General features: G+C 40.0%; 1 pseudogene; it reads left to right on the plus strand.

The window, feature by feature from the left end:
• The first annotated feature begins 1,311 nt into the window (after window positions 1-1,311).
• Window positions 1,312-6,876, plus strand: LOC149169032 (uncharacterized; annotated as a pseudogene).
• The last annotated feature ends 573 nt before the right edge of the window (window positions 6,877-7,449 follow it).

Consider the following 7,449-nt stretch of genomic DNA (forward strand, 5'->3'; position numbering starts at 1 on the left):
TAAGAGTGAAATGTTATACAAAAATCCTTGCAAATGGAAACAATGATCATTATTTTCAGAAGCTTTCTGTGACAGAACACAAGGAAAGAATGCTGGTTCCTTTTTCTTTTACACTTGAGGAGATGCACACTGCTGTTGTAGATCAGTTTGCACAGCCAGAAAGTTACAAGAAAAATCAAGCTGATCGTGTATTCTGGGATCCTATAGCTGATTACATGGAAGAGTTTTACTCTCCAATGTTTCAGTTTACTTATAAAGATCCGAGACAATTCCAGTGGCAGCGGTCATCACAATACCATTGTAGCTCTGAACTCCGATGCAGCCAAAGGACTCAAATGTCAGATAAGGTAAATGATTGGCTACATTGGAAATTTCATATTGATTGAGCAGAAGGAAGTTGAAATTGTTAGGGTAGGTAGGTATAGGTAAATACAAATAAGCTCAAGGTCAACTGAGCATTTTTCAGTAGATGTAGCTTTCTTTCTCCTACAGTCATGCTTGTTAAGCAAATTTCTGTTTGTCATAAATGGGTAAGGCACTGGACCTGCGAGTTCTTAGTGTACCACAAGGGCACACTATCCCAAGTGGAGCCACTGTTATCACTGAAAATGCTGTTGCCAAAAATTTTTAGCCTAGCTTAAAGACAGGGTGTTTTCGCAGCGCCAGAATTCTTTTAGCAGCTTCGCAGCGCTACATGTTTAGGCGGTTTCGTAGCGCGCTACGAAATTGGGGATTGGCTCGAGCTTTCAGCAGAAGGTTCATATACTAAATTTTGATGATAAGGTTCCTGCCCGAATGGTGCTTACTACTATTGACACTGCAGTGTTTAGAGCCACACCAGAGCCTTCTTGGTCCATCACAAACAGTTGTTCAGTTGCAGCTCATTAAGATTATCTTCAAGAGGAAACATGTTTAATAATTACTTCTTTTGTGGCTGAGGGCATTATGGTAAATCCTGGTGATGTTTTACCCAATACTTCGGTGAATGCTCTTTACTTCGGTCTCAAGGAGATTGACCTTACAATTCCGGTAGATGTAGCAAAGCTAGATCAAGACATTTTCAAAATTGTTGATAACTGCTACACAGGAGTAAGACTTCATGTTCAAAGATTGATTTTTATACAGTCATCATATGTGTCATTTGAACTTCTCAATCTTGAAAAAGATCCAGCTTGCTTTTCTCTTTCCAGAAACATGTTCCTACAGTTTTAGCAACTTGTAAAAGGTGAAAAACTACACTTGTGACAACCTCTTTACCTCCACATGTTCTACCACGCACTATACATACACTGTTGGAAACAGCAGGAAAAAATGCCCAGTGGAGCTCAGGAAAAGAAGAGCATTCAGCTAACATTTTCTGCTAAAGGTACCGGGGGAATATCATTATGTGTAAGGAATGGAAATGAGTTGCCCTTCTGTATCACTCATGTTCCAAGTTGGCGGTAATGCAACCTGTCATAATATGGGTGCTTGCAAAGAGACGGTTGACAGTTGTACAAGCAAAAGTTGCGGTGGTTATGAGGTGAACATAATGCACTTTCAATAGGAACCGCCATTCCAGCTCCTTTGTATGGCACCAACATAAGTGATAATACAAATGGCGCTGGAGGAGATAGGATTCTCTTGGAGGAAACAGCAGAACTGTAATGATTGATTCTGAAAGAAGAAGTGCATGATCTACTTGACCCAAATCCTCCAACTGCAGCGAAGCTAGATGGTCCGGGTAGTGGAAAGCCAACACTCCATGTAAAGTCACCCATACAAATTCGGGAAACAGCTAATGGTGGAATAAATCTTACAGGTGTAACAGAGATAGATGTCACCGCTCAAGAAGAAATGGCTTCTGTTTTAGCTCAAGGGTCGTTGTGTCGAGCTACTGGAAGCACTAACATGAATAATCAATCCAGTCGTTCTCATGCTATCTTTACAATCAACATGGTGAATACGAGGAAATGGGATGCGGCATTAAGTGGTGATCCAGGTACTGTAGAAGATCGGTGTGAAGATTTTCTATGTGCAAAGCTTCACTTAGTGGATCTTGCAGGTTCTGAACGAGCTAAGAAGACAGGTGCGGATGGTCTCCATTTCAAAGAAGGTGTTCACATTAACAAGGGTTTATTGGCACTTGGAAATATCATAAGTGCATTGGGAGCGCATAAGCAAGGGCCTGCAACTTTAGTCTTCGGAACCAACAGAACCGTATTTGTCATCTCAAAATTGTGTACAATAATAATGGGTATTTGTTACAGTCAATATGTTCAGTTGATGCAGAGTGTGATAAGGTATTGATTGTATTTTTATTCTGAACCGTGGGTATCAGAGAAAACGCAGAACTAGGTATCAGAGGTAGCCAAGAAGGTAATAGCAATCGGTTTGGATCCTCGTATGGTGTTGGAATTGCAGCGCAGGGTACAAGGCACAAGCAGTGCCATTCGGCTGCAGGCCATTCAAGGAGATGTTCTCAAATGTGAACTGCCTTATTTCGATGTGTGTGTGTAGCAAATATTCCTTACCAGATATCTTCTCCGTTTACATTTAAATTGTTATCACACAGACCAATTTTTAGATGTGCCATTATCATGTTCCAAAGAGAGTTTGCTATGAGACTTGTTGCAAATCCAGGAGATAATTTGTATTGCCGGCTTTCAGTGAATACTAAATTGCTAGCTCGTGTTTCACATCTCTTCAAAGTTGGCAAGAACAATTTCAGGCCTCCTCCAAAGGTTGACTCCTCGGTTGTACTTATTGAACCCTGTAATCCTCTTCCTCCAATTAGTTTCAAGGAATGGGATGGCATGGTCCGTCTCTGTTTTAATTGTAAAAATAAGACTTTAGGGGCGATCTTTAGGCAAAAGGCTATCTTATCACTACTGAAAAAGAACTTCAAGACATTTCAAGCTTTGCAAGAAGCATGTCAGAAGACAAATGAGTCTGAGAACAATTCCAGAAGATATGGATATTCTCGATGAAAAATTGCTTGAGAATATTGATGATACAACTGTCAAAAGTTTGAATGGATGCAGAGTTACAGCACGGATCCTTCAGCTAGTACCCAAGATTGAGAACTTCCGTTCCACCCTGAGATGTATCAAGTTTTGGGCAAAGAGGAGAGGAATATATTCACATACTTTCGGGTTTCCTGAAGGAATACACTGGGCTGTGCTTGTTGCACGGGTTTGCCAAATGTTTCCAAATGCCACCGTCAGTATGCTGGTTTCAAGATTCTTTTGGATATATGCACATTGGCAGTGGCCAACTCCAGTGACATTGGTGGAGACCCAGCCTGATTATTCTGATGGATCAGATAGACATCACCATATACCAATTATCATACCAGTGTACCCCTATAGTTGCCGCAGTTACAATGTTACAAGAAGCACCCTACAAAGACTCAAGTCAGAATTTTCACGTGGCTGGGATGCAATAATGAAAATGGAGTTAAATTGGAGCACCTTGCCAAATAGTGGTGACTGGAATGTACTCTTTGAACAGTTTCCTTTCTGCTCTAGTTATGATTTTTTCATTCAAATCCATGTTACAGCTTCAGATGAAGATGATTTTCAGAGTTGGAGAGGGTGGTTTGAATCACGTTTCCGTCATCTTCTCTTGAAGTTTGAAAAGCTTCCAGCATACTGTGATCCAAATCCATACCCATATTTTGACAAGAATCTAAAGGAAGCCACCAACAGGGTAGTTTTTCCATAATGACCAATAGCAACAGCTGCAACCAGTGGGTTTGTCTACGATGGCAATATCCTTCAAATGGTGAACTGTGAAGCCTAGCAAACAGCAGCTATTCAATTTTGTGAGGAGTTTAGAGAAAAACTGTGTTTTTTTTTAAAATCACACAGCAGTTTCGTAGCGCGCTACGAAACTGCTGTAGGTGGTGTTTTTAATATAAACAGGCAGTAGGCAGTTTGGTATACAAGCGGGAATTTTAAAAAAAGTGAGACACCTGTCCATCATTACAGCCTACAGCACATTAAGGACGTGGCAGCCCGCTCTTTTTATTAAAGGATAAAAGCATACTCCTTAGGATTCAAATATGTTGAGGCAAATCAAAGACAGACAAACAGGGGCCTATGTTTCAGGGTAACAGAAAGATATGTCATTAAAGACAAACATGGAGCATTAAAGTTTCATCACAGCCACCGCCAGAAAGTAAGCAGATGTCAAAGAATGAAGTTCATTGTAATTAAGGCCATCAAAGCTACCGCTATAGTAATCCACTTGGCAGAGAGTGAAGCTTGGTTGTAATAAATGCTTTTTCCAGCATGATGTAGAATTAGAGTTGTAATTGTTTTAGGAGTCCAGAGCTGTCAATTAGTAGGAAAGTGGCTTTTATTAGTTAGTTTAAAAGTGAATAGGTGTCATTAGGAAAGGACTTCGAATTCCCCTCAGAGGAATCGGAGTCAAGTAGGAGAACTTTATAAATAGCTGAAAGAGAAATAAACAAAGGGTTGGATGTTTTTAGAAAAGACTGTTTTGGTTTATGTGAAGCAGATTACAGTAATAGAAAAACAGCTGTTGTTTCTTCTCAAGATTCTCAATAGATCATATTGTTCAAATGTATGGTGGTATATTCTCTTAGTGTTCTTTTTACAGTATTGTTACAGCATAATCACTCAGAATTCATGTTTAATGCTCTGACTTCCTGTATGCTTGGCAAGCTGTGGTTTTGTAAAGTATGTTTGAACATCTGATGTAAAGAGCCTTGACTTCCATGAAAAGACAGTGCTTTTGTTTACTGAAATGTATGAGACTCCATAAGCCCAATGGGAAGCAATTCTGTCCAGCCAGCTTATTTTTCATGTGTCTTGTAAGAGTTAGCCATCTTGTTCAATATCAATAACCTATGAGAGAGCCCTCTCAGACTAAGGAGGCTAAGCCTTAGTTAAGAGCCTGGTTTGAAATAGTTTCATGAAATCTTGCTAGGTAGCAGCCCTTAGTACATGATTTTGTGATAACATTTTGGTGCGTCTGCCGGGAGACTGAAGATTACTCACTCCCGTAATTTTAAGATTGAATTTCTGAAGGTAGCAGGAGTTCAAAGAGGTTTTTCGAGGCTGCAAATCTACCTTGGCGACTCCATTGTTGAAGAATTCAAAGTTCATACATTCATGGTGATTCCACTGGAGTTATGAAGGACCCAGAAGCTGCCATTCTTAGTTCAAGGTATGCATGCATAGATTTCTCAGGAATTCATGGTTTCCCAAATCATTTTCCCAAGGATGCATATTTTCTAAGGAATGGTCCCAAATTTAATGGAAAAGATTTGAGTTTAACTCTGAAGCATATCTCAGATTTCTGTCATTTTGCTGAGCTTCTTAGAGTTAAACATGAGGATGTTTGCATAAGGTTATTCTATGATTCACTTCAAGGGAAATGCAAACAATGGGTGGAAAACTTTCCTGTCAAATCCATTAAGTCATTTCAAGACCTTTGGCTCATGTTTTTGGAGGAATGGATAGATAGGTCAGAGTTGGTGGCAGACTCTCCCTCAGTTGCAGATTTTAAACAATGGAATAATGATTATAGCAAAGAAGAAACAAATGAATATTTTTCTTTGTCCTTGTCCTCATATTTAAAATCCTTTGACTGCAAGGCAGAGGATAAGATGAAATTTTTTGATGAATTTGCCAAAGACATTGAGAAAGACATTGAAGGTTTAGAAGGTCAAATTCAGGCATATAGTTTTCATGATCATGATCATTATTTTCAGAAGCTTTCTGTGACAGAACACAAGGAAAGAATGCTGGTTCCTTTTTCTTTTACGCTTGAGGAGATGCACACTGCTGTTGTAGATCAGTTTGCACAGCCAGAAAGTTACAAGAAAAATCAAGCTGATCGTGTATTCTGGGATCCTATAGCTGATTACATGGAAGAGTTTTACTCTCCAATGTTTCAGTTTACTTATAAAGATCCGAGACAATTCCAGTGGCAGCGGTCATCACAATACCATTGTAGCTCTGAACTCCGATGCAACCAAAGGACTCAAATGTCAGATAAGGTAAATGATTGGCTACATTGGAAATTTCATATTGATTGAGCAGAAGGAAGTTGAAATTGTTAGGGTAGGTAGGTATAGGTAAATACAAATAAGCTCAAGGTCAACTGAGCATTTTTCAGTAGATGTAGCTTTCTTTCTCCTACAGTCATGCTTGTTAAGCAAATTTCTGTTTGTCATAAATGGGTAAGGCACTGGACCTGCGAGTTCTTAGTGTACCACAAGGGCACACTATCCCAAGTGGAGCCACTGTTATCACTGAAAATGCTGTTGCCAAAAATTTTTAGCCTAGCTTAAAGACAGGGTGTTTTCGCAGCGCCAGAATTCTTTTAGCAGCTTCGCAGCGCTACATGTTTAGGCGGTTTCGTAGCGCGCTACGAAATTGGGGATTGGCTCGAGCTTTCAGCAGAAGGTTCATATACTAAATTTTGATGATAAGGTTCCTGCCCGAATGGTGCTTACTACTATTGACACTGCAGTGTTTAGAGCCACACCAGAGCCTTCTTGGTCCATCACAAACAGTTGTTCAGTTGCAGCTCATTAAGATTAATCTTCAAGAGGAAACATGTTTAATAATTACTTCTTTTGTGGCTGAGGGCATTATGGTAAATCCTGGTGATGTTTTACCCAATACTTCGGTGAATGCTCTTTACTTCGGTCTCAAGGAGATTGACCTTACAATTCCGGTAGATGTAGCAAAGCTAGATCAAGACATTTGCAAAATTGTTGATAACTGCTACACAGGAGTAAGACTTCATGTTCAAAGATTGATTTTTATACAGTCATCATATGTGTCATTTGAACTTCTCAATCTTGAAAAAGATCCAGCTTGCTTTTCTCTTTCCAGAAACATGTTCCTACAGTTTTAGCAACTTGTAAAAGGCGAAAAACTACACTTGTGACAACCTCTTTACCTCCACATGTTCTACCACGCACTGTACATACACTGTTGGAAACAGCAGGAAAAAATGCCCAGTGGAGCTCAGGAAAAGAAGAGCATTCAGCTAACATTTTCTGCTAAAGGTACCGGGGGAATATCATTATGTGTAAGGAATGGAAATGAGTTGCCCTTCTGTATCACTCATGTTCCAAGTTGGCGGTAATGCAACCTGTCATAATATGGGTGCTTGCAAAGAGACGGTTGACAGTTGTACAAGCAAAAGTTGCGGTGGTTATGAGGTGAACATAATGCACTTTCAATAGGAACCGCCATTCCAGCTCGTTTGTCTGGCACCAACATAAGTGATAATACAAATGGCGCTGGAGGAGATAGGATTCTCTTGGAGGAAACAGCAGAACTGTAATGATTGATTCTGAAAGAAGAAGTGCATGATCTACTTGACCCAAATCCTCCAGCTGCAGCGAAGCTAGATGGTCCGGGTAGTGGAAAGCCAACACTCCATGTAAAGTCACCCATACAAATTCGGGAAACAGCTAATGGT

This window comes from Pinus tabuliformis, chromosome 4_2 (assembly GCF_031772625.1).
Source record: "Pinus tabuliformis cultivar Carrire ecotype Pingquan chromosome 4_2, CPIR1, whole genome shotgun sequence".
NCBI classification, from domain to species: Eukaryota; Viridiplantae; Streptophyta; class Pinopsida; order Pinales; family Pinaceae; genus Pinus; species Pinus tabuliformis.